Raw genomic sequence first — 27,893 nt, forward strand, 5'->3', positions numbered from 1 at the left:
ATGGTTCGAGTTTTTAAAGGGGCAAAGGTGTCGAGGGTAGATAAAAGAGCATTGTCAAGTAACTGTATTTTGTTCTCCAGAGGGTCAGAGGAAGAGAAACAGGATAAGGAGGACAGAACAGAATTTGCAAACCTTGGGTGATCAATTGACCGCCAGTTGGAGAAATGTACAGAGCATGAGGGGGAAGTGTTAGAAATGGGTAATTCCAGATTGAAGAGAATGGCTAAGTGGTCAGAGAGGCCTAGATCAAGGGGAGAGCAGTGGGAGACAAAGGAGTCATTTGCAATAATTAGATCTAAGGTGTGTCCTTTGTTATGTGTAGGGGTACAAACAAACTGAGTAAGGTCAAAGCATCCCAAAAGAGAAAGGAAGTCTTTAGGCAGACTGGAAGAGGTTGAATCAATGTGTATATTAAAGTCCCCCAGAATAAGGATCCTTTTAAATTTAAGGGATAAGAATGAGAGAAAATCAGCAAACTCACCTAAGAAGACTCCACTGGGTTTGGGTGGTCTGTAAACTGTGGCAATAATAGTAGATTGGGGGATAGAAACATTTAAAACAAGACACTCAAAAGAAGAGGGAGGAGGTATAGTTATAGGACTTAGACTGTAAAAAAGGTTGTAAATAACAATGATGCCCCCACCTCTGCCTGAAAGACTGCGGAAGGTCAAACAAACCATATCCAGGAGGAACTAGTTGGTTGAACAGGAGTCCATCGTTTTGTTTGTGCCATGTTTCGGTTAAACACAGAAGGTCCAGTTGTTTTTCTTTGATAATGTCACATAAAAGAAGAGCCTTGCAGTTAATGGAGCGGGTGTTTAGAAGCGCTGATCTGGCCAATCTCGGGGATGCAGGGGAAAGCGGAGTGCGGTCTAGGTCCGGTAGTGATAGGAGATTTTTTAGATCGGCGCTGGTACGTGATGGACTTACAGACGTGCGCCAAAAGGCAGGGATAGAGACTCCGCAGGCAGACGAACGAAAAAAAAGGGCGTCCTGTGCTGCGATGGATGTAGCGAGTCGGTTGTAAAATCCCAGTAAAACGGCAGTAATCGAATGTGTCTTTGACCAGGAAGTAGCTTTGTTTTAGCTGAAGAAGTTGCAGTGCAGTGTACCTCAGAGACATGATCGATGAATCTAGATGGGAAGGAAATCCAGAGAAGGCGGTAGCAAGTGGTGAAAGTCTTCAGTTGAGTAAGTTCACAATGCAGTGGAAGTCGCATTTGTGAATTTGTAACGTGGAGCGGATAGCGTGAAGCGGATGAAAATAGATAAATTAGAAATCAGTGTAATCGAGGAGAAAAGGGAAAAAATAAATAAATAAGTAGATAAAAATGAAAAAAAAAAACTGGTGAGAGGATCGGCAGCCAAATGTGCCAGCGTTCCCTCTCGACCGGAACCGGAGTGATGAACATACTCTACATACATATGTATACATACATATAGGCTCCAAGTCTATTATGGAAAATGTAGCTGATGAGGAGGTAAGAGAGAAAACAGACCCTAGTGCTATTCTCTCCTGCATCGAGGCCTTCTACTCAAGACTGTACAGCTCTACAGAGGTAAAGGATAAAGAAATTCATTTTTTTACCTCAAAGGTAGAAAACGTTTTTGAGCGAAGAAGAAAGGGAAGTACTTGAAAGGGATTTGACAGTAGAAGAGCTGAGACTATGGAAAGCTTACAGAAGGGGAAAAACTCAGGGTGCTGGTAGGCTCCCAAAATATTTTTCTTGCACCTTTTGGGATCTGCTTAAGGATCCGCTACTGCACCTATACGAGGAAAGCTTTAAGACAGGATTGCTCCTGACTCCTTAAGAGAAGGCACTATTTCTTTCTTGTTTAAGAAAGGGGGGAAAATTATATAAAGAATTGGAGACACCTCAGCCTGTTAGGCATGGACACTAAGATCCTGTCCAAAGCCCTTTTCCTGCACCTACAAAATGTAGTGGCCTCACTAGTAGGGAAAGAACAGACTTGTGGGATAGCAGGACGCCTGATGAGTGACAACCTGGCCTTGTTGAGGGATGTCTGTCTGTACTCAGAGAACCCCTCCCTTCCTCTAGCAGAGCTTTGCAGTGCTGTGATCGGTTCTCTTTGGCTTCCTCTGGAAAAACTAATAAATCAAAGAGTGAAATATTTTATCAGAACTCGAGGGAGCCAAAAGAAGAACATTATCTCAGGCTGCAAGAGAAGAGAAATAAGGTCCTGGGGGTGTATTTTGGAGAAGAGGTGGAAACAGTGAATTGGCAGAACAAACTGCCAATCTTAAATAAAAAAACTGATCCAATGGAAGGACCGAGACCTCACCATGACAGGGAAGGTGCTGGTCATCATTGTCGAGCTCTTGTCCGTCTTGAATTTTCTGGCTTTTACCTTCTCAATCCCACACCGTAGGAAAGATTCAGGAGGGAAATAATGTACAGGCCATTCCCCTTAGGGGGGGGAGTCTGTCCCATATATTGCTACAAAGCTGCTGTGCATTTTCCTGGCCTCTGTTCTGAGAGGCTTTGCAACAGCACCTTGACTTATTTTGCCACACTTTGGGTAGGGAGGTGTTCAGAGTGTGGAGTATCAGACCCAAGCTGGATGTCCCACTCTCTGACACATGCCCTGCAATTTATGGGACAGTTAAAAGTTTTCTAAGATCTCACCCAATTGGCCACATTCCCTTCCGAGATGTCAGCGTCCCAAAACTTGTTGCACTTCAGAACAATAAGCAGACATCAGCCCAAAGAAGGAAGGTGTGGAAACTGTGCAATGTTCACAGAGACTTAGCCTGGAGTGTCGTCCACCAGTGCTTACCGGTGCAAACCTTCATGTGCTGCTGGGACCCCCAGCCCTCGCTGTGTTAGGGTTGGCTGCGGTGAGGAGGAGACTGCGACCCATCTCCTGTGGTCCTGCTTTTTTGCTAAGGCTTCCTGGGCCCAGTTTGAAGACTGGTTGCAAGCCCTTTCACCCCACTTTTCCCTGACCACTGCTTTTGTTATATACGGCATCTCTCCTGTCAAACTTCCTTCTGACGTGTTTGACAGGATCTGGGCCGTGGTGAACAGTGGGAAAGACGCCCTGTGGAGAGTGAGGAACATGGGGGTGTTCAAAGGCATCGTGGTCCCAGTCAAGGCAGCAGGTAGCCTGGCCCTGTCCATTACCCAAGAGAACTATTACCTCAGAGATCTGTGGAGAGAAGGGAGGCAGGAAGCAGAAAATCTACGGGAAATAGAGGGCATAGGACAGTATCTCAAGAAGCTGTGAAAAACATTATCATGTTAAAGTAAAGAATGGGATTTGCACCGGAACAAGATAAATTGTTGCTATGTATGTGTCAAAACGTAATGAGATGTGATCATATATACTGTTTTAAGTATGTATATTAATGTAAAGCTTTCTATTTTGTGATTCATTGTATTTATTTGTGAAAAGAAAATAAAGTTCTTAAAAATTGAAATCAAAGTACTTCAATCTGAATAAGAACTTGATGAGGTGGGCGCTAGACTTCCTAACTAATAGGTCTCAACAGGTCAAACTGGGGAAGTGCTTATCTGACATTCGCTAAACATCAATTGAATCACCACAGAGCTCTGTCTTGTCCCCTCTGCTGTACATTTTGTACACCAATGGTTGCATAAGCAAACACACAGATAGACATCTCATTAAGTTTGCTGATGACACAGCCCTGGTCAGTTTATTAAAGGTCACAGAATACCGTCACGGGCCCATTCTAAATGATTTTACTAACTGGTGCAATGAGCTCTTCCTAAAGTTAAATGTTTCAAAAACAAAGGTACTGGTTATTGATTTTAAGAAAAATACCATACCCCCTCAACCCACTACTATTGATGGTCAGCCCGTTGAAATTGTCGATGACTATAAGTACTTGGGACTGGTCATTGACAAAAACCTAAAATGGAACAAATGCTGTGACACGATCTATAAAAAGGCCAACAGAGACTCTTCTTTCTTAGAGGACTCAGCTTCTTTAAGGTAGGTAAAAATTAAACTTTTCTACAAATCATTAATTGAAAGTGTCTTAACATACTGCTTCACTTGTTGGTTTGGCAACATAAGTACCAGTAACTGTAATAGGCTGGGTAAATTAGTGAATATAAGTGTCAGAATAATCGCGAATAATCAAATCAACTTAAGCATCCTTTACAAACAGAGGGTGACTAAGAAAGCCAAAAACATCAGGGAGTGTGTGTCTCACCCCCTCCATTGTGAATTCACACCTCTCCCATCTGGGAGACGCCTCTGTGCCCCCAGGTGTAAAAACCAACAGACTCAGAAAATCTTTCATCCCCACTGCAATCACACTCTTAAACAATACAAAGTAACTACCTTGTCTCTTGTTTCTTTTCTCCTGTAACACTGCTGTATTCTCTTCCCTCTTGATGATGTGTGTTAGTCATTGTGCTGTGTTTGACTGTGCCGTAAAACAAATTTCCCCTATGGGACAATAAAGCTTGAATTGAATTGTGAAGGATTTATTTCAAAACATTTATGTAGTGAACAATAATCAAAAAGATTTAAAATAATTAGTTTAAGAAATCTAAACACCATCCCATGGTGTAATGAGTAATGTTTTGCTTAACTGGCATCTGGTGAAGACAGAATGAGTGCTTATTAATAAACACCAGAAAAATAAAACACTACCTATAATACTATGTATGATCAAATATTAGTGGTAAGCACAGCTCACTAGAAGTACATTTAGTCAAACGTGGCCCACCATAGCAGATAAGTTAACACTACTGGTCTAGAAAGTCTTGACTTTATGATGGGACTTCGAAACCAAACAATTCCTATGATTACCTTTTACATGTTCAAATTGACAAAGTTTAGAGACTAAAGAATCCAAAGGGAATGCCGTAGGATCAAGGAGGAAAATATGTAGAAGGGAGAGAAAAATTTATATTTCTTTCACTCATCTCAGAAATATAATAAACCTTCCTTATGATTTCTTAGTCATTTTAGATGAAGCTCTAGTTAAGCTGGTTGGGCAGACTTCGGAAAGCTCTTTCAGTCATCGCTACAGGTACTGTGTACCTACAAGTGCACACACTCAAAAAATCAGTTTCAGCCCAAGCATACACTACAGCAGGGGCCTTTTCCCGGAGGCCCACTGGATCTGTAGGTTTTAAAGGTCTTTTTAAAGAATCAGCACAAGAAGAACTCAGAGAAGCAGTTAAACTGGTACCATTTATCCAGTGGAGTTGAAAATCCAAAGACACACTGGCCATGATTTAATTGCTGAGTTTGCCATGTTCTGCATTACAGGATGGCAGCAGACTTTGTTTCAACTTCAGACTAACCATTAAAAAATGTTTTTTTAATATATTTTATGATTGTTAAATAATATTACACGACAACATGGTGGATATTGTTGCCATCTCATAGCTCTTAAGTTTAATTTCACCCTGGCACACCTTATGTGTAGAATTTGCACATGCTCTCAGAGGCCCTGTGAGTTTTCACTACAGTTTCCTCCCACAGTCCAAAAACCTGCTTTCTAGATTACATGGCTGAAATGCCTCCTGGAAGTGTGAGTGAATCCACATACAGTATGTGTGCCCTACCCATGACCCCATCACTGCAAGACAGGAATGCTCACTACTGCACCACTGTGCTGCCAGCATTATCAGATCATGTCTTACAAATATTATTTTCATATATTTTTACATTTAAATAGATTAGACTGTCATTTAATAATTATTGTTGATGTTAGATTTTTGGGATTATCTGTATCCAATGTAGTCTGATTTGGTTGAATATATAACTGTTATTTTTTGTAGTAGCTAATTCATTATGGAGTTCCTAAAAAAAAAAAGTTTGCAACTTTGTAAAATTTCCTTAAAAAATTTACGTTTCTTTTCCAAGTCCTCTATGCTTTTGATTGAAAGTTGTGATACATTGGATACAACAGCTTGAAACGACAGACTTGCAATTATTATATTAAGTACAGAAGTTGAAGCAACTATTCCACTGTTTTTATACATGTATACAATGTTTTGTACAACATTTAACTGGAATGGTTGTAAACATTTTATATGACAGATGTTCCTAACTGTTGGAATAGCTTTTAATGTATATCAATATTTTACTCAACTACAGATCAATATTTAATAATACTGATCAGCAGTTGAGTGAATATCCTTTATAAATACAGTATTCCTTTGTATCCTTTAAAAACAGCTGGCCTGCAGCCAACATTTATAAATATTATATTTATAATATAAACATTAATAATCAGTTATCTTGTCAAGAAACACTGCCAGCTTGTTGAATATTCTTTATAAATACAGTATTCCTTTCTATTCTTTATACACATTTCCAAACAGCTTCCACCAATAAGGATATGCAGTCAGCTGCACAGCAGCATTTTATCTACAAATGTAAATACAAAAGTGGATAAAAAATGTGCCTTGTGACTCCTTTGCCCTGTGTTGTTCATAGCAAAAACCGGATGTTTCCATGGAGATATTAAGTGATGCCACTGACATGACAGCGGACAAGCATCAGTACAGGAGCTCGTATTTACGGAAGGACTCACAGGAAGCTGCACTGTGAAAAACATTTCTTGAGACTGGCAGTGTTGAATTCTGCTGATGTTTTGCAGTTTTTACACTGTAACAAAAGTAAGATTACAGACAAGAGGAGGCCATTCAGTCCATCTATCATGTCTGGTAGTAAGTTTAATTGATCCTAAAGCCGGTTCTTGAAAAAGCCAGTATATCAACACTCTCACAACTCCTTGAGTAAAGGAGTGCCTCCTGGTGCCTCTTTTAAATGCACTTCCACATAGTTCCTAACGTGTGTCCTCTTGTTTGTGCTTCATTGTTCATTCGGAAGAAATCTGCTGTGTTTAAGTTCTCATTGGCTTTGAGGACATTATAAAATGAGCGAATACAACCTGAATGGCAGTTTGGTTAAGTTCATGTTTCAGATTTTTTCACACCAGATTTCCATTCGATTAAATCATTGTGATACAAAAGAGCCACGGTTATTATAGCCAGTAATCCCTTCATTAAAACGTAGAGGGACATTCATATTGTATACTAAGATAATCATTTTAAATAGTATGCTGAAGTTTCCTTTAGTTGTCTCCTGCCATTTCTAAAATTGGAATAGTTTTAGGCTTTTGAATTCTATGCCAACATTTCAAATGAAAAATAGTACACAGAGTACTAAATTAATTTTGCTCTTTATTTGAACGCATTTTACACACAGTTTAATCCCATAATTCCAAGAGGTCAGTGATGAACAATTTTTGAATTTATACAGCTCTGACTCTATTATGTTTTATAGTTATGCAAACCTGGGTTTTCAGCTCTTTAATATTTGATGCCACTATTCTCTTAAAGAATGACCATTTCCCTAAGGGACTGCATATAAGCAGTACTGCAGCTGAACCATAAAGCCTTGATGCAGACTTTTCATTTGTTGTTTTCTGTGCAATTGATCCTTTCACATCATGCTTGGTTCTTTTGACAAGGATCAAGGGAAATTAAATTAGGCTACACTATAACAGGGAAACCAGGAACATGAATCACACAGATTGTTTTAAAGAATCAGTGCAATTCCGTAAAAAGTTTTGATTTTTGTCTATACTTGCATTTCTATTATCTACACAAATCTTACCAACAACAAACAGATAACTCAAGTAGAACTGTCTCTTTTGGGTCCCTCTTCAAAGTCGTTCTGTAAAATTTCATTTAAGATGCTCATAATGTACAGAACACAGCTACAATGTATTTATTCTAGAAATAAATAAACCATCCACTGAAGGCAGATGGATAAAGAAGGCACAACAGTAGTCTGAAAATCAGGCACATTCAGAAGATGTTCATGTTTCAGTTTGGTGACACATTAATTGTGCTGCCAAAATTCTTCCAAGATTTAATTATAAAACAGCAAGTATCTTATGGTGTTATTACTAAAACCAACAAAAACGGGCAGCCAATGAGTTTTCCTATGTGGCCACTTCTCCTTTGCTTATTTTATACAGAGGCAGCTAGTCGCTAACAAAAAACAAACTTCACTGCACTTCACTGAGTCCTAATTTAGTGACATGAAGTGTCTCATTTTAATCTGATCATTATTGCTCTCACTCTCAGTCCAAGTCAGTTTTCAATCACCCCCACCCACCCAAAATCCAAGTCTCAAAAAACTACATTTATCATTATAACTACACTCCACACTCCCATGTAAATCAGAACACTGTCAATTGAGGTCAAGAATATTTTTAATGTTTCACACACACAAAAAAATGACTAAATAAATTTGTATCTGTTGACACAGTAAATAGTAGTCAACTATTGATAGTAGATGCCCAAACATTTAGAACTGAACAGCACAGCTACAATGTCTTTCCCAGAATTCAAACCACAATGAAAAATAAAAACATGTGGTAAAAGTTATTCAAAAAATAGGTGTTGTTAACCTCCGGGCCTGGGGTGCTAACTGCCTGGAGTTTGTATGTTCTCCTCGAGATTGTCTGGCTTTCTTCTGGCTGCACTGGTATCCTTCCACAGTACCAAGACATACTGGTAGTTATGACTTGTGACCATATACTAGATAAAGCAGTTAGAAAATGGATGGATAGAATAGCTATCAGTCTCCCAGTAGTGACTACATACTGTATCTGCAGCAGAGTAACAGTACAGATTTAACTTCAGATACAAAAAAATAAAATAAACCCGAGCAAAGAAACTAAATTCATGTTTACAGGAACTCTGAACAATTAAAATGCACCATATGCAAAGAGTACTGCAACCATCCTGTGGTTTTAAATACATTAACCAAATCTAAGCTTAATGGGTCTATTCATATGCTCAGTCTCTCTGATAGAAGAAAGATAACTGCCTCTGCTTTACTTGCCTGAATATCTTCATCATTGGTTGACAGAACCTCGAATTGAGAGGCACAGGTACAGCAGTAGAGTTGGGAGTATTTAGCAGAAAAAATATTTTCACCCAGGGGAGAAACAGAATTATCAGTGAGAATCATTCAGCTCCAAATATGCCAGAAACAACACCCACCTCCATGACAGTAAAAAATACATCCCTTACTGCAGCCTCACACAAAAGTTTATTTCCTGCACCTAAGACAGCTTTCTGTGGAGTATGATTAAAAACAAAAGAATTTCTGAGTTCTGGGGCTGCCAAGGGTTACCGTGTAATATTAAGTCATTGATCTATACAATTAGATGTATTGTAGCTAATCCCCCATGTTCCAAAAGTTCAAATGTCATTTTCAGTGGGCTCAAGAATTATTGGCACCCTTGTTAAAGAACAAAAAAAGCTTTATAAAATAAACAGCACAGATAATGAGCTATATTTTATGCCCAAGATGGGTATTAAGTCCCAAGGAACGTTTTTTTTGGACTTGGTATAAATGTTTTCCCATGGTATGAGAAAAGAGGTAACACACATTTAAAAAACCTTATGTAATCCATTGCCATGGGGAAAGGCAAAGTGACAAATTTACAAGAGAAAAACAGTTGTTGGTCTTTACAAATCAGGTAATGGATATTTAAAAATATAGCTATATAATATAGAGTTAAATATAGCACTTAACAGTATTAGGGCAATATTCAGGAAGTTCAAAACCACTAAAACAGTTAACTTACCAGAAAGAGGACACAAGCGCTTCTTAGCCCCACACACAGTAGGGAAAAATGGTGAGGGAGGTAAAAAAGAATCCAAAGGTCACAGCTAGAGAACTGCAATGTCTGGTTGCATCTTGGGTTCACCAAGTCTCCTAATCAACAGCTAGACGGTACATCCATGCTAACAGGCTATTTGGAAGGGCTGCCAGAAAAAAGCTGGTTTGCACAATACCACTGGACTTTGATTGGAACTGCATGCAATGGTAAGATGAAACCAAAATTAAACTTTTGGTCATGCACACCATCAGTACGTCTGGTGTTAGAAGAGGAGTACATACAAAGAAAAGAACCTCATACCCACTGTGCAATATGGCAATGGATTATTGATTTTGTGGGGCTGTTTTGCTGCCACTGGCCCTGAAGCCCTTGTTAAGATCAATGGCATCACAAACTCTACTAATTATCAGCATATTCTGGCCAAAAACATGTTTGGACCTTTCAGCATGACAATGACCCTAAACACACCTCAATATTAACAAAGGAATGTTTGACTTAAAACAAAATCAGTTTGTTTATTTTTGTTTTGAAACAGCCATCTTAATCTCCAGACAAACCATGGTCTGAATTGAAGAGGGCAGCCCATAAGCACATTAAGGATCATCAAGGATCTGGAAAATTTCTGCATTAGACCAATGGTCCAAGATACCTCACAATGTGTTCCCTAGTTTTATTAAATATTACAGTAAAAGGCTTTGTTCTGTTAAATATGCCAGAGAAGACTGGACTAAGTACTAGAAACACGAGATTCAATAATTCTGACACCTATTTTAATATTACTCATTAAAATATTTGTTTTAAAATAATCATATTAAAATTAGTCTTAACTAGGGGCCTGCTTTCTTTCTTCTTCCTATGAGATGATACCATATCCAGGAGAATTCATTTTTTGGTGTAATTATTGGGGAATTTCTTTTCAGTAACAGGACTGACAATGATTCTAGGGACAGTGGTTAGCATCACTGCCTCACAATGCTGGGACACAAATATATTGCATATTCTCCCTATGATTGTGTGGGTTTCCTCTGACTGCTCTGGTATCTTCCCACAGTCCAGATACTCACTGGTATGGTAATTGGCTTCTGGGAAAATTGGCCCTGGTGTGCGTGTGTGCGCGCGTCTGTGTGTTCCCTGCAACGTAACGGAGTCTCTTCCAGGGTGTACACTGCTTTGTGTCCGTTGCTTGCCAATAGGTTCCAGCTCCCCTCCGAAAATGAACTAGATCAGGGGTTCCCAACCGTTTTAAGGTAACAGCCCCTTTGAACACGCACGCCAAAAAATGCAACCTCTTCCCCCTGTAAAAATACACAGTACCTTCCAACCCAAACAATAATGTTTAGTAGGCCTTTTTCTTATATTAAATAAAAAGCAACATTTAAGCTGTCTTACCTCAGTCCCACTGTTAAGAATCGCTCTTAATGACTTCCTTTAATAATAATGTAATATTTGGTGTCAGATTTGTGACTGCCAGTCAGAAATCACTGAGAAAATGAAGTCTGTTGCATGCCTTTGTTTTGATGGACACAAGTGCATTAAATGCAGTCTCTGCTAAGTATGTCACTGCCAGAATGATCTCTTTCACAGCAATGACCCTTTCACAAGCCAAAAATGCAAGTATCCCTTCTCCTGGAAGAATCTCTTTGCAAGAGAATTCCCCTGGAATTCTGTGAACCTTCACATGCAAGGCATTCGACATCAGCCAGTTTTACAAGAAAATTAATCAAAACCTTTTCCCGATACATTGAGACAGAATATGATTTAGCAACTTAAGATATTTTTTTACCATTTTCTTTATTTTCTATCCTGCACGGATACAATATTTAGATTCTCCCACCATTAATAACACAACAAGCCCCCTACACACACATTTAGGGATATTTGGACATATCCTTTTATTCACTTAATTCATTCATTTAATCTTTATTAAGATTTTGATTTAGTTTATGACAATGGGATGAATTTATAGAAGGCTGGAAATAAAGGTTACTTTTCAAGATTTTTTTCTTCTGTTAGTGATGTCACACAGGCATCCATAACCTAAAGTAGGCAGATGTAAAAGCAACAAAATTGCTCAACTCCAACAGAAAAGAAAAATATATCTTCTTCAGCTAACAATGAAACATATTAGACACTGCAACACTATTAAACTGAGATTGCATTACATTCCAAAACTGAAAATTAGAAACATTATATAAAAAGTGTCAACCCACCAATACCATTTCTTTTACATATCATTTATATGAATATATATACTGAAAATAACACATTTCAATATGGAACTTAAATGTTAAGTTATTTAAAAATATATTACTGAGGTTCAGTGTAAGTTTGCACACCACTTATTTGACCTCTTACTAAACTGAAAAAAGAAAAAAGATGCACTAGAAGAGCATTCTGTTCTAAAACTGAACAATCTCAGGATATTGTAAGGATTAGTTATGCTTGATAAGCCATTGAATACAGAGCTGTGGAGTTAGTGCCAGCTATTATTGTACAACAACAGAGAAACTTTTAGCAGGTCATGACTTATCTTTAGAACTAAAGTACAATACTCCACCCTATTCTAACAAACTTAGCGAGTCTCTTTAGTTTAATTCACTTTGTTACAGCATGCACAACAGGAAACTGTTTCTTAAATAGCCATTTTTAATAAAAGAGAACTAAGAAAATGCTCTCATACTGTGTCGATAGAGGGGCTCCCCTCATTATGACTGCAAATACTGTCGGAAAGGTATTCTAAGAGTTGCAAAATAAACGTGAAATGTATCACTACAAGTTAGGGAGTGATTAAAAACTAACAAAAAGCTTTCAAAACCTATTAAGGCACTTATGCTTGCCAAAAGCCTGTAAAAGTAAGTTAGTAAAATGGTTCTTAGTTGATTATACAGTACAGTTTGAACTTCTCAGACAGTCCTTTTTCAGACTGTTTTTAATAAAAATCTAGCAAGACATCATATCAAATCTCTACTTCCACTTAGGGTTGAAAAGATCTTTGCACAGTCATTAAATTAAAGCTGTTGAGATGATTCTCACAAAGGGCAAACTGAGCTAATCCTGAATACAAACATTATTTATTCAAAATAATTAATAAACAAATACTAATAAAGGTTTGTCTTTGGAATGTTCTATTAAGATGAATTAATGTACAATTATAAGCCTCTGTTCTTTAAGAGGTAAATATACAGAAAAGGGAATAAAAAACAATTTATGATCCCCTGACATTTAGCTTAAGTTATCTCATAATTTCACAAAGATTAACTATATTTCAAGCAAGAATTATATGCGAAAAGCTATGAATTACATCTAAGTTTAATCTGATTTATATGAAAATAAAAAAAAATACTTTTTAACAGTAATGATGTTCAAGGCTTGTTTGCTGTAAATTAGAAAGATTCTTAGACACAAAATATACATGAAACAAGCCAACCTCACCAGTAATAAAAATGAACCCCAAATTCAAGAAAAAACAAATCTGGAATGGAGCTGTGCTGAATATTTTTAACTCTCCAATAAGACAATTTTCCTTTGACTGCATTACAGAAAGACATTCCATGCACAAACTGTGTGCTGTCTTGTTCTTGGGTCTCAAAGAAAAGACATGGAAATCCCTCTTATCAAGAACAGAGGAGAAGCAACTCGGTACTGAAGCTGCCAAAAGAGCTACAGGAGACCCTTAAAAAATATGTTTTGAGTAGGAAAGCACTTTTAATTATTTTTGACTGATACTCCAGTAATAATCAGGAGATAACAATGGTTATGATTTCTGGAAAATTCCTACAGTGTGAACAAAGCTAAACTCTTCCCAATAAAACCACCTAAAAAAGGACAAGCCCAAATACGTATGTTCTTTCTCTACATATACATCACCAGAAAACTGCAGTGCAAGCAGAACTCAATTTGTCTCAGGTCTTTGTCTAAATTCTAACTCACATGTGAAGGACTCTTTTAGCAGGATCATTTATTATATTAAGTATACAAGTATACTGGTATGGGTCAAAAACCCAACATGTTATAGTCCATTAGGAGATTGACTAATCCACTTCACTGAAGTGAAGGCTGTGCTGGCCAGAATACAAGAGAAAGAGTCCACACGCAGCCTCTGCTGGAAGAAAACAAGCAGGCAGACAAAAAGGAAACTAAGGGTTTCTTTCAGAATCCGAAGCCATGGTCAAACAGGCAAGGAGATGAGCTGAGAGGAACTGATTTAAGTACAACGGAGTGTCCGAAGTAGAGTCGAAGAACAGGCAGAGTTCCATGGCACTAGAATCAGTCCAATATATGTTTAAACAAGCAGGGTCAATGCAACAGGAGAGCGCAAACAAAACACAGGGGAGATCCAAAAGCCATAGTCAAAAACATTCGAGATTCAAAACCAGGGCATTTTTCAAAAAGAACAAAGGATGCTGGACTCAAGATGGAAAAAACCCCATGAGTGAGCAAAGGGTATTGTCAATGCAGGACTTACATACCTGGAGGTAACAAGGTAAGTTCTGGCTTAATTTCTCATAGGAGACTCGCCCATATCCCATAATCACGGTTCTTGATGAATTAAGCCGGTGTCACACTACATGACATCGACATGACTTCTAGTCGGAGAGCATGTCAACTTTAACAACTGCAGTTCCTGAATCTCGCTGCCTTTTCTGTCCTAGAGGGTTTCAAATTATATAACTATGAATCGCAGGGGGTGACAAATTACAAGATTCTCTCACATCTTTTCATCACGGTTCCAAATCTTGTATTGCGCTGCGAAAGTACCGTGAGGTTGCCTCATTTTGGCAGCCAATCAACGTGGAGCACACCGGAATAAGAGGAGGAGCACCGCACGAAAGTAAACAAACGACAAACACGAACCATCAAAGAGACATCTGTATTGGCTCCAAAGTTTGATGAGCCTCTCCTCCATTTGCACAGTCAAAAACACTTGTTTTCCTTCTTTATTTGCAGCTGCCATTGTTCTTCACTGTTTGTGGGCACTGTTGAGCGCTCTTTCGCTCATTGGCTGTTTACTGTCACAGACACAAGAGCCCACCCCTACGACTTGCGTCTCACTAAGACAAAATCAAACTGGTAGCGAGTCGCAAGTCGTAGGGGTGTGCTCTTGTGTCTGCGACAGTCATTGTGAATACCTACACAATTCATCCTATGCATTGAAGAGCCTCACCTTTTTCGAAGAAAGCTTCTTTATGGAGGTTTTAAATTAAATTACAAATTAAAGGCAAACAAAAATTGTCATATGTTGGTTTTTACTGAACAAGTCTCCCAATTGCATGTTTTTGCAGAAACAATGCTTAAATTCTCTAAGGGATAAAATGGATTATGAAACAAAATCTTAAAACACCAGTCGGTCTCTGTTTTCAGTGGCAGAATACGTCATTCTCATCACACTGGTAAACTACAAAGTAGTACAGTAGTTACTTATGGAGACATGTCATGATAGACATTAAGGAGGCAGTATAGACATATTGTGGATTTACTTTTTTTCTTTACTTATTGAATTTAGAATACTTGAATTTATCTCTCTTTTAAGACAATTTTAATCTCAACTGTCAAATTAAGTAGATCCAGTAGCAGACATTAGTGCAAGCATTCTGAAACAAGGATAGTTACTCACTTATTCAATGTAACATTGTTTCCAAAGTTATGTTTATATGGTTTGCATGAATGTGAATGATTCTTCTTTTACAATTGAGATTACTTAACAACAATTTATCTTAGAAAGATCCAAAAACTCTTAACTATTTCTTAGACGAAAAAATAATTTGTGGAAGTGAGGCAATAAGTAACTACTCTCTTCCCCTAACCCTTGAACCACCCCTCAAGTGACATAGGAAGAGAAACTTAAAATGAATGGATGAACCCATATTCTGACATTAGCTTCATTATCCCATGCTATTTTGAATTTGAAACATGAATAATTATGAATTACGGAAAAAAGTCAGTGTAGGAGAAACACACTCCCCACCAAAAAAATCATGGGAAGGGAAACAGGGCCCCTAACCCTTTACCAATGTTGGATTCCGCTCACTTTCATAAGGTGCTGCCTTGGGTGTTAAAGTATAGAGAAATAAATAACAGAAAGGGCTGTAATATTTATGGCTGCATATAAAACTAATATAGTCATTCAATCCTTGCTATTTACTCCCTAATGGGAGGTTGGGCTGTTTTTGTCCCCATGAATATGCAGTTCATCTACTATGTGAGAAGAGGCAACTTGAAAACCATGTCAAAATGAGGTTGGTGTGTTTATTAAACCATTTAAATAAATGCATTGTTTCTATCTTTACATGCAAGTAAAAGGGTTCCCTCCACTGTACTACATTTTTCCTGCCATCATAATGGGCAAATGCCATGGCATCTGTTTAGCCAAAACAGGCAGACGTTTAGCTTTCCAAAAACTGCTACATGTTTTACTTAATAAAAATGCCATCTAAATGGCAGTAAAAGTTACATGACGATCTTAGAAAATAGCAAGAAGCATAAAATAATACATTTCACAGCCCTTAAGACTTCATGATACTGTGTTGTTTAATTTAATATCCATCACGATGGAATGATCAATACTCATTCGGAAGTTCTGGATCTTATGTTGCTATTGTAATACAACTAGAGTTTCAATGAAATGGTGTTCACTAACATCCGCATTATTTCATCGTTCAGAAGCTCAACCAACTGAAGGAAAGGTATTTTTGAGCCCTAGCTATAAGGTCTAGGTTCTCCCTTTTCTAATGCATCCACAACTATAATCTGAACAGAGCGAGCCACTCACAGAGTTTAGCACTCATTCCGTCTAACATTTTTGGGGTTCATGTAAAATGAAGGTATTTTCACATGATCATGCTCCAAGTGGAGGGAAACAACAAAAATTACACACCTTTTTCAGTTTCTCAGTATTAGTAGCCTTGAACAAAAAACTTAATATAAACCATAAATTCATTAAAGTTCTTCATTTCTAACAGCCACAATCTTTCTGATCTCTACATCTTCATATGCACAGGGCATCTGAAAGACATTCAAGACATTCAGCATGGAATAGACCTTTACCTGTTCCAATACCAGTAATATTTTTAGCAAATTATTAGAAAATACCACACTGGAGCAGAAAGAGCTTTGACAAACAGGAGCACAGCACTATGCGTAATATGCAAGTATTAAAAATACAAGGTGATATTGCATTGAAAAGGGATCGCAGTGGCAGACCTTCACCATCACGTGCAAATATTGTTACGGACCTCCCTCCCTGTCTTCTGACATCAGACATTAGCAGCACCACAATAAAATAAAAAAGAGCCAACTCAATTAATTTAAATGAATCTTCCGAGCTGAAAATCAACATCTTGAGTAATGTCTCTCAGGAAAGGAACAGCGGGCGTACAAGAGCTTTTTTTATACAATGTAAAGCTTTATTTGTGTATACGTTATATTTTAAGTAGATTGTATGCTGTCCCTTAGATTAGTATTCTCCAACTGACCATAAGGTGACATTACTGCAATTTAATCATCGCTAATGCTGTAAGCCAATTTGAGACAGTAGTTGGCTTCTCTTCAGTGAACCGGGCTCAAGTTCACTGCCCAGGGACTTGTTGGAATTCCTGGTCATCACTAGGTGGTTCAACTTCTCCTCCCCAGAAGTGTAGCCCCTGCTCTCTTCCAATGTTTTGAGAACCCAGCTTTTATGTTTTTGGCAGGTATGTAATATGGTATGGCTTTATTTCATTTACTTATGAAATACACAAAATGTGTTTCATAATTAGCTAATTGAATTGCTACAATCAATATACTGCATTTCCTACAGGCCTTTGTACAATCATGAAGACATAGGAGAATAACACATAGAAAGTAACACATTATGTGGCCTAACAGCCTACAATTAAGATGTGTAATATGTAAATAAAGGAAAAATACATTCTTATTTAATGCGTTTTGATTTGAGTTAGCCTCAAAATGTGTTACTCTGGAAAGGGTGTAAAGACCTTATACTGGCACTTTACATTACCTGGGATTCCTATAGCTTTTAATTAGAGAACCAATGTTTGGTAAAGATCTTATCAAAAGCTTTCAGGAAATCCAAATATATATTGTGTTTTAGTGTCATCTAATGTACTTCTTCAAAGACCTCTACCAATAAAACGTTCTAATAATTCTTTAATTTAGCTCTAACGATCAATTTCTTACTTCCTTCCTCCTCTATCTATTCCATTACTTTACTGGCAACAGAAGTAAGACTGATTGGTCTGTAGTTTCCTGGTTTAATTTTGTTCCCCCTTTTGTGGATTGATGTTAACTTGTAATTCCCCAAACTGTGGGTACTGTTTCCATTCTAAGTTGAAATATTCTAGCTAGGGGTCTGTTAAAAAACTCATTTACTTAATTATGTCTGAGAACATACCATTCAGCCCCCCAAAAACTCAGCACAAGTTAGTCAAATTTACCCAGTAATGTCGGGTATAGATGCCTGATCTATAATATGGGGGCATGTTAAAGATATATTCTATTGTTTGAAATAGATCATTTACTAATTAATTTATAAGATAAGAAGATCACTTTATTGGCCATATACATTTTCTTGTATTAGGAATTTATCTTTTCGCATACCCCAACTTGCTCTCCATGAGACACACAGACAGGGAGAGAGAAATTTGGGGTCAGAGCGCAGGGTCAGCCATTTATACAGCGCCCGTTAAGCAGCTGGGGTTAAGGGCCCAACGGAGGAGGATTCCTCTGCCGGCCGCAGGATGTGATCCAGCAACCTTCCAGCCACAGCTGCAGATCCTTAGCCACAGAGCCACCACACCACCCGCCTGAAAAAGTATGTTAACTTTATCTTCATTGTCTTCCATTATTAATCCCCCATTAATTTGGCAAACTCACTTTTACTGTTTTCACACTGAAAAAAATGCTTCGCATTATTTATGCCTCTACTATAATATTCTCCCTCCTGTAAATTCTAATATCTTTTTCAGCTGGACCAGTAGCCTCCAGTCTTAGTGTAATAATTGCAAGTGAATCACAACAATCATAATAGTGTCATACTTTAAAAAAAATAGTGTTTAACTCCTGGTGTTCTATCATATATTAAAAGTGGGCCTATGTATAGTTGTACTCCAGTACAACTGCACCTCCCATAGCTCCACCACTGAAGGAACAGTAGTATAGAATGGATAGGGTCATCCTTCAGATAATACTTCACACTGAATCCTACAACTTGTCTAGTAAGGTTGCATCATTTCTGCAGAGCTCAAACTGAAAAAGTGGACAGTTATGGCAGTTTCACAAAAAACTAATGTGAATAATATATAACAGTAAAAACAATATATTATGTAACACACTTTTAAGCATTTGTGATAACTAGGAGAAAATACAGTATGTCCTCTAGTCTCAGAATTATACTGTCAGTCAAGTCAAGTAGCATTACAGAAGAGCTCAGGAAACACTGCAGTGATAGTTGAGTTATGGTAAAATAGGTCACAAGCATGTCTACTACTGATATGTGGCTGACTGTAAAGTACCTTAACTCCAACTAATAATTACTACTCCCTTTAATCTATATCATAACTCCATTGCCTGTTTAATCTCATTACAAGGGAAAAAAATGTTAGAAGACACTTTGATCATCATATAGTTTCAGATTTTTGCCTTATTCAGCTGAGCAGTAAAAACTCAAATTCAATGGACCCCTGTTCAAGGAAAAGCTGACTGCTCAGCTCTGAATGCAATTATGTAAATATGGTGGAATTACAAAACAAGGCTTCACCTTCCAATTTACTTTTGGTTATTGTGCAGCAAAACCTTAAAAGAGAAAATTGCTTTAAGCTATCTGCTACATCCACCAAATCATCACAACACAATCTGATATAAAACGGGTGAATTCTTCATTTTCCAGGACTGACGAACTGAAATGCAAGTACAGAGGTAACTTTTATATCTGGTAATCACTAATGCATTGTGTTTTCTGGTTTGGACTTCAATTTGTAAATTTCAAAACAAGTTCATCTGGCCAGTGCAATTCTAATGTGAGATCACACTATGAAAGCTAATCCACTTTTGTGGCCTAAAAAGCCCTAATAAACAAATTTTGACAGGACATCTGCACTTCCCAACCAATCTCTACATGAATGTATCTACTGCTTGCTCAGAAAAGGTAAAATGGCCACATCTAGTTTTCTCTCCCAAACCTCATGTACTATAAATGTCTCATTTCCCATTGTTACACCAGTACAGCACTGTTCACAATTATATGGAGACATATAAAATATGAACATGGTCCACAACAACTGTAAACACTACTTTAGATCCAAGATATGCTGCACAGCTGAGCCAGGATGTAAACCAGCAGTGCTCAAAACGCAGGGACCATTAACGGCAAGAGAATATATATTTTTCAAGGTTGGTGAGCGTGGGGAAGTACTTCCTTCTATATGCACTAATTAAAAATGTTTCTCATTGTACATACAGATGCAGTATACATGTTTCACAGTCATGACTATTACTGTATAAGAAATATCTTATATTAAATACAGGTTTCTGTCACTAACCACTGAAAACTGGTTAGCAAAACCATGGTTGGTAAATACGTAAGTATAAGGGAAACAAGGGGTTAATTTCTCACAGTCTGTATTATACTCATCCATGGCCAACCACAAGAATTATAATTCAACATATGAAAGTAATAAACAATTAATAGTAAAATGGAATGTCATTAACCTTGAATCCCAAGACTAAGTGAATATACTTAAAATATCTCTCAAAGCAAAAACAGTCTGTTAAGTTTTGTTGGTGGACCAATGACTGGCACAATTCCCCGTAGTCCAGAATTTTCAAACAAATTTCCCAGAATGATTACTGGAAAAAGTGTGATGGAAGAGGTCCCTTCTTTCAAATGAGACTTCAATCTGAAAAAGTCACTACTTCATCATTAAAGATAATATGGCACAGCATATAAGAGCATGGGTGTTAAACCTACTGCCCTGTGTAAATTCCACTCTGGATGTACACAATCCTACCACGTGTCACCAAGGTGAATACAGCACTTGAGTGGTGGATGAATTAAGTGTATTAAATTAAAAAAGCGCATGTGCACCTTTGGATGAAAAGTGCTTTATGAATGAAATTGTTGTTGTTTTTGAAATCTCACTATTAAAGCTTGCTATCTACTGTATCAGAGTTGCACAAAAAAACCTTATCATATATGGAACAGTGGCACGAATGGTGTTACATTTGTTTCTTTTGTAAACCTACTGGCAATAAGACCTTAGAAGAATGAAGTACAAATTCGGCTATTTATAACCTCAAAAATAGTTTGCCACAACCATGTTGGAAAGATTGTGGTAATGGGGAAGCAGGTCATCCTCATATATATTGACAGGGTCTCAGAATTCAGTCCTACTGCAAAGAAGTGTAGTTTTTGATCCAAGATATATTATGTTTAGAAATACCAAAATTTTGTTCAGCTCTGTATCTGGGTAATCTGCCTGATGAGGTTGAAGGTATAGATAAATGCCTGCTTAAAGCATGTTTTGCAGCAAGCAAAAAAGCTAGATCATGTAAATGGTTCCAAAGTGATACCTCAAACAAAGAAAACTGAATTGTTATTGTTTCACAGATTTATGAGATGGGAAAAATCTGTCTATCAGTAGGGGGTCTTTGAGAGATATTGGCAAAGGTGTATTATTTTTACTTCCCTAGTAATAATATTGATTTTATTTTTTTGATGTGTATGTTCTTTTTTCTTCCACCCTCCATTCTCCCTAGCACTATACCCCCTGTCAAACTGGAAATGTTAATTAGCAGACTTTACACTCATTCATATTTATAATACTTGATGTTTTGGGATTACTGGCAACTGGAAACTTAATTCTGATAATCACTTTATATTTATAAAAATAATAAAATACAAGCAAGAAAAAGCTACCAAAAAGCTGTTCTTGTCAATGTAACTATTCATTGATAACCTTCTTAAACAGCTAGAATAACAATGAAGAAAAAAGATTTGCATGGATATTGAATATACCTACACTAGAAGTGTCTAATCCTGTAAATCAGAAGTGTAAGACCCTGGTCTTGGAAAGCCACAATTCAGCAGGCCTTACGTGAACACCACTGGACTTCTTCAGACCCACCAATGAACCACGAGTCAGAGACCACAAGTAGATACTTCAGAAACGTGTACTTAGAATTCAGATCAGGAGGTACCATTTTAAATAAAGGGTGTTGGGAATCTTGAAGCAGATACAAAGCCTTCTTTCAAAACTAACATCCACTGGATGAGCTCTTGAAACCACATAAACTAGAACCAAACAATCTAGATATGCTGAAGGTTCTCATTTTAAAGCCTTTTACATACTGTATGTCATCCATAAGCATTCAATTTGCAAAAACATGAAACGCATGCAAGCTATGGTCAATTCAGCAAATTAATTTATTCAATATAGTCACAGAATGTGACTCTGGTACCAGGAAGCTACAGGTTTAATCTCTAAAATTGAGAATTGCAATTTAACAAATAAACTTCTCTAAATTGCACAAATCACCTACTCAGGTTTAAGAAATGATGAAATGACAATTAATATTGACAGTTTAAGAGTGACCCATAAAAACATACTGGACTGTGGCTCTTCAAGGCCAGGAATTTTCCCTTCTGATTTATACTCTTTAAGTGCATTTTTTCAATGTGACAACCTTTAGCAAATATTAAAAAGGAGATAAATATATTAAAAAATGACAGAACCCATTGTTTGCCAAGACGTGAGGAATTCATGGCTTGAACTGAAACAAAAATTATACATAAAATCCACCTCTCTCTAAAATACAAAGTACACTGTTTAAAATCAAAACCATGAATAATGTTGCTTATTGGACCAAGAACAATGAAAAATAATTAATCAATGTTGTATTTATTGACTACAGGCGTATTGCTATTTTCATTAATAGCACTCAGCAAATTCTTGGTCCTCCTAACTTACCAGGTGTTATTTATAAGTCATGCTTACTTTTACAAAAAAAGTCATTCTACAAATTCGCCAAAGATGCCTTGAGCAAATGTAATAATTATAATACCAATATTTAACTCGTAAAACAGCTCTCGCAGTTGGAATCCAAAGATAACATGACATTGAACTTCAAAATCTAGCATGCAACAAAAGAGATACCGCAATCTGAATCAACGTAAACTATAAAGTTTCAACTACTTGCATTAAGATGCAAAATGCTAAGAATCATTCTCATATTTTCAAGATTCCCAAGATATCGGTTTTCGAGCATTGAATCAGTTCAAATTCTGAGAATGCTGAATTATTGAATTTAGCATTTCAGTCACACATAGGAGGTAAACAGAAGTATCTTAGATAAAAACCAACATTTAAAAAAAAACTATGATCTCTAGGAAGTTCAACGGAGTTCATCTTGTGCATTTCCGTGTTTTCTGGCTGCTATGATAAGCATGTTAAAGCTAGTGATCTGCATCTCTCTGTCTGTATATGTGGCAGTATCCCAGGAAACGCAACTACTCATCCCTTTACCCTCCCACATCACAGACATGTCAAATGGTAATATACTGCACACTTCGGCCAATAACTTGGCAGGAAGTGGATGATTTCCCCCCCCCTAATTACACGCATATATATATAAAGGTACATACATATTCGTGCTTCAAAAATAATTAAGGTACATTTGTTGTTAATAGTAACCCCGAGTTCTAAAAAAAACTATTTCCTTAACCTTTTGTGGGGAAATAATACGACTTAATAAAAAATTACTTGAGAAAGCATTATTGGGTTTTTCTTCATATGTAAAATTGTAATTCCAGTCTTGAAATCAAACGATAACCCTTGTACTGACCCAAGCGATTAAATTAAACACCCTAGAATTCACTAAAATACATGGTTTTGCAATGCATTACGAACAGCACACACATCATGGTCTGTTTGTCCATTGCAGCGAAGGTAGCTGCCCATACATTAATGCACTACGAGGCTTACACGTATCAGGCAATTGCTCACAACAGCAAAGCAGCCCATGTATAACATAACGTAATATATGCATTGGTGGCATTACAGTAAATAAAGATCACGAACCTACGATGGATTTTTCAGCAGCCGGTGTGATATGTAATGAAGGTAAACCTACCTGTATCAGAATTACTGGTCTTAACACGGTCCAGCCTGTGCTGTTTGTCCTGGTAATGGGAAACAAGTCCTTGAGCAATCAGTGCTACGTGATCACAGCAAAACAAATGCCAACTGTGCGTAAAAATAAAATGCCACAGAAAAACATCAACAAACCCCCCAAAGTACAATCCTGTGCATGTGTTACTATTTCATGATAGCTCTGTAACATCTGCTCCCCCTTCAGTCTGCGCTTTCTGTCTCATTGACTCTACAATAACATCTTCTCCTTCCTGCCAGCTTGCGGCTTCTCACTAACGTGTCCAGCCATTGGACAACCACTACTAGAGCTTTAACAAGCTACTCAATTGGACAGTATTTTAGCGTGACTAAAAGTATTGCAGTTTGTCTAGGGGCATAACGCAATTGCTGTAAAGTAATCTGTTACGTGTACTTTATTTAGCCGAAATGCTATTTGGAATTCCCTACATTGCTGATTTATTTTCAGTGAGAAATGGGATGGATGACAGACGAGATAATAAAGAGTTTTAGTCATTATTTTGCATTCTTACATTTTATCTATACTGAGGCTCTGTTTAATACAATTTATGTTAATCAGTTAAAGTGGATTGATGTGTATAGTTTTAATAATCCAGTTACCCTGGTATCAGTTCACCTGTAGGCTTCAAAGCATTCTCTTCACACTGTACATTTGTTTTCACAGTAAGGAAGACACGTGTAATAGACTGATGAACACGGCTTTTGGGCATTCCAGGATTTCTTCGTGCTTAACTCGGTGTCTTTTCTCACAGTGTTGTGCACTTCATATGACAACAACTCCACTCAGTAAACGTTTTAGTATTTTTTTATGTTTTGCTAATCAATTAAAAGCTCCACTATACACAAGGGACTTCTATTGGAGTTTACATAGCCTCATGCACAGTAGCATTAGTTATGTATAGACACTTCTCTGATTTTCAAAATAAGGATTTTCTGATTTTAAAAGGACTAAGAGTTCATGGGAATTTCTAAAATAAGGATTTAAGGGTCGCAGTATTAATTTTCAGCTGATACAACAAATTATTTGCACAAAAAGGACATTTTCAGGACATTGTGACTTAACTGTTCATCAAACTTGTGAATCTTTGCATTCAGGGTTTTTTTCCACATTTTACTGGTATCAATGACTTCAGCTATCTTTTAGTTTTCCCATTTAAGTCTAGTTTAGTCAGTTACACAATGCAAAGATGAGAAATCTAGATAAATTCTCATTGTAGTTTCTTTTTTAGTCACAATTTGCCATAATCATTATAGAAGTCACTTCTGTGTACTCTTTATCTTCCCCTTTTATGCAGCCAAACGTAAAAAGCATTTGTTCCTAATCTCTACTCGTGTTTTAGTTTAGTGTCAGCTTCAAAATCCTCATGCTCACCTATAAGGCTCTGCATAGCTTGGCACCTTGGTACTCAACTGAGTTACTGTCACCCACCTCACAACCTTTGTTCCTCTAATTCTGGTCTCCTTCTGTCCCCCAAGCCCTTCTACACTCCATAAATGAGAGGACCTTCTCCTACTACACCCCAAAGCTTTGGAATTCTATACCTAAGTATATCAGAGAGTCACATTTCCTAAGATCTTTCAAATCAAGATTCAAAACCTTCTTTAGAAGAGCTTTTGTTTAACTGGTTCAGTGTACCCCCTGGCTTTCCTACTGTTACTTTTCAATATCCCCATCTACTGTCTCCTCTCAGTTGGTATTTTTTGAGAAGCCACTTTTAAAGGCAATATAAAAAATAAAGTTTATTATTTTGTAACATTAGTATTGTCACTGACTTGCATATACCATAATATGAATATGTAATTTGAATGTGTTGTACTATCCATGCTTAATGAACCCAGTTTATTTTTACTTTGCAAATGATGATATAAATCACCACCATGAAAGTATTATTGGTTCTGACTCAACAGCTCCTGGTACTAGGTCAGTCGAGAATCCTGGGAGTTCCTTGCTAAAGTTGGTCAGTATCAGCTGGGGAAAGTTAATTTAATTAATGAGTACATTACAGTTAGAATTTTTATGTAAGGGATTACTTTGTAATATTAGCAAGACATTGTATCACGCCCAGAAAGAAAGAGGCTCACATCCCACGGTAATCAGGTAGGAACGCAGTTCTTCCCCGAATGAACGCATTTCTCACGGGAATCCAATTACACGCTCGGGTCGTGTACAGATTCGCCCCTTCTTCCATCAAGCCGGGTCCTCATCTAATCAACCCGATCGTCTATGAAAGACCTGAACTGCCATGGAGAAAACGCTCTGTCATTTGAGCTCTCAGAGTGTTACGCTCTGTCCTTTCATCGTATCTCTCGGTACTTTCGAACGAAGTTTAGAAAAAAAAATGTTCCTGACTTCTAAGCCCGAACGCCCGATTCCTGAATTAGCCCTGACCCTGTTCTGCCTGAAATGTACCCGTGGCTCATTTTCCTGCCGGTGTAACTAGCCTTTTCTCTGCCTGCTTATTCAGAATAATAATAATAATAATAATTGCTTACACTTATATAGCGCTTTTCTGGACACTCCACTCAAAGCGCTTTACAGGTAATGGGGACTCCCCTCCACCACCACCAATGTGCAGCATCCACCTGGATGATGCGACGGCAGCCATAGTGCGCCAGAACGCTCACCACACATCAGCTATCAGTGGGGAGGAGAGCAGAGTAATGTAGCCAATTCATAGAGGGGGATTATTAGGAGGCCATGATGGGGTAAAGGCCAGGGGGGAAATTTGGCCAGGACACCGGGGTTACACCCCTACTCTTTTCGAGAAGCGCCCTGGGATTTTTAATGACCACAGAGAGTCAGGACCTCGGTTTTACGTCTCATCCGAAGGACGGCGCCTGTTTACAGTATAGTGTCCCCGTCACTATACTGGGGCATTAGGACCCACATGGACCACAGGGTGAGCGCCCCCTGCTGGCCCCACTAACACCTCTTCCAGCAGCAACCTTAGTTTTTCCCAGGAGGTCTCCCATCCAGGTACTGACCAGGCTCACACCTGCTTAGCTTCAGTGGGTTGCCAGTTGTGAGTTGCAGGGTGATATGGCTGCTGGGAACTTCACTCTGCCTTTTTATTTCCCTTCTCTCGGCAACCGAAATCCGGAAATCGCCAATCTGCAGTTGGATTGCCTGCTTGTTTTTAGATGCACGTCATAATGCAGTGAGGGAGAATAATTTTTTAAAACTCACGATGTACAGTGATCTATCTGGTGTATTGTAGCGCTCTCGGGTTCACGTGGGTATGCACCCTCGCCGCTGCCACCTCAGGTCAGCCCCCTCCACCGCTGGGGACTCAAACCCGGGCCTCCAGCATCATTCAACAGTGACCCAAGCAGCTGAGCTAAAGGGAGATCTGCATGCTTGTGTTGCTATTCCCAAAATATATTTTTCATGATTATGAACTGAACTAATTTTAACAAATTAACATATGTGATAAAGTATCCTAAATTAAGTAAAAATTGTGTCATACTGTACATTTCAGTGAAGCACTGAAGCCTGTGCAACTCTTCCATTACCTGAACACCTCCATTACTCTTTCAGCCTTCAGTAATATTTTTAAAAACACTTTGTTCAGAAAATGTGACTAAAAAGGCCACAAACACACTCTAGCACTTTACATATGTATTTATTAAAAATACTGCAAAAAAAAACATTTTAGATCAATAATAATGCTAGTGTGGATGTGGAGATACTTTTCTTGTATGAATCAGATTTTTAGAATAAAAAAACATTTTATATAGTGGCTTTAAAGTTATGGAAGCGCATTGCTGCCACTAAGGGGAAAAAAAATTGCCCCCTTATCTCGTAATTACAACATAGCAATGCTTGTGTCAGTGTATGTACAACCTGTTACGTTGTGGACTGAACGCATGTAGAAGCTCTGGTGAACTTGGCTGGCACTTTCAGTTTAATGATTGTGTCCAGTGCTGCAGAATTTGTACAGATTTCAACTGCGATTTAGTCATAATGAAATCTTGCAATTTTTTTTGTAAATATGAACAGAATCATTACAAGCAAGAGGACAAGTTTTGTGGGAGTTAGAGATCAAAGCAATGATGGTTCCATTATGAACAGT

The 27,893-nt window shown here is 37.8% G+C and overlaps 1 protein-coding gene across 2 annotated transcripts in view; it reads right to left on the minus strand.

Annotated features, from left to right (window-relative positions):
- LOC102684867 (hyccin 2) overlaps positions 1 to 27,076 on the minus strand; it is a 162,257-nt gene extending 135,181 nt beyond the window's left edge. Inside the window, exon 1 of one of the 2 annotated variants that reach the window (XM_069196302.1) lies at positions 27,008 to 27,076. The gene's annotated coding sequence lies outside the window, so the exon portion shown is untranslated. Of the gene's footprint in view, positions 1 to 23,782; positions 24,064 to 27,007 lie in introns of those variants that run through there. The other variant, XM_006636659.3, reaches the window with a different exon arrangement.
- Between the last annotated feature and the right edge of the window lie 817 nt (positions 27,077 to 27,893).

The sequence above is a fragment of the Lepisosteus oculatus genome, chromosome 12, assembly GCF_040954835.1.
Source record: "Lepisosteus oculatus isolate fLepOcu1 chromosome 12, fLepOcu1.hap2, whole genome shotgun sequence".
Taxonomy (NCBI): Eukaryota; Metazoa; Chordata; class Actinopteri; order Semionotiformes; family Lepisosteidae; genus Lepisosteus; species Lepisosteus oculatus.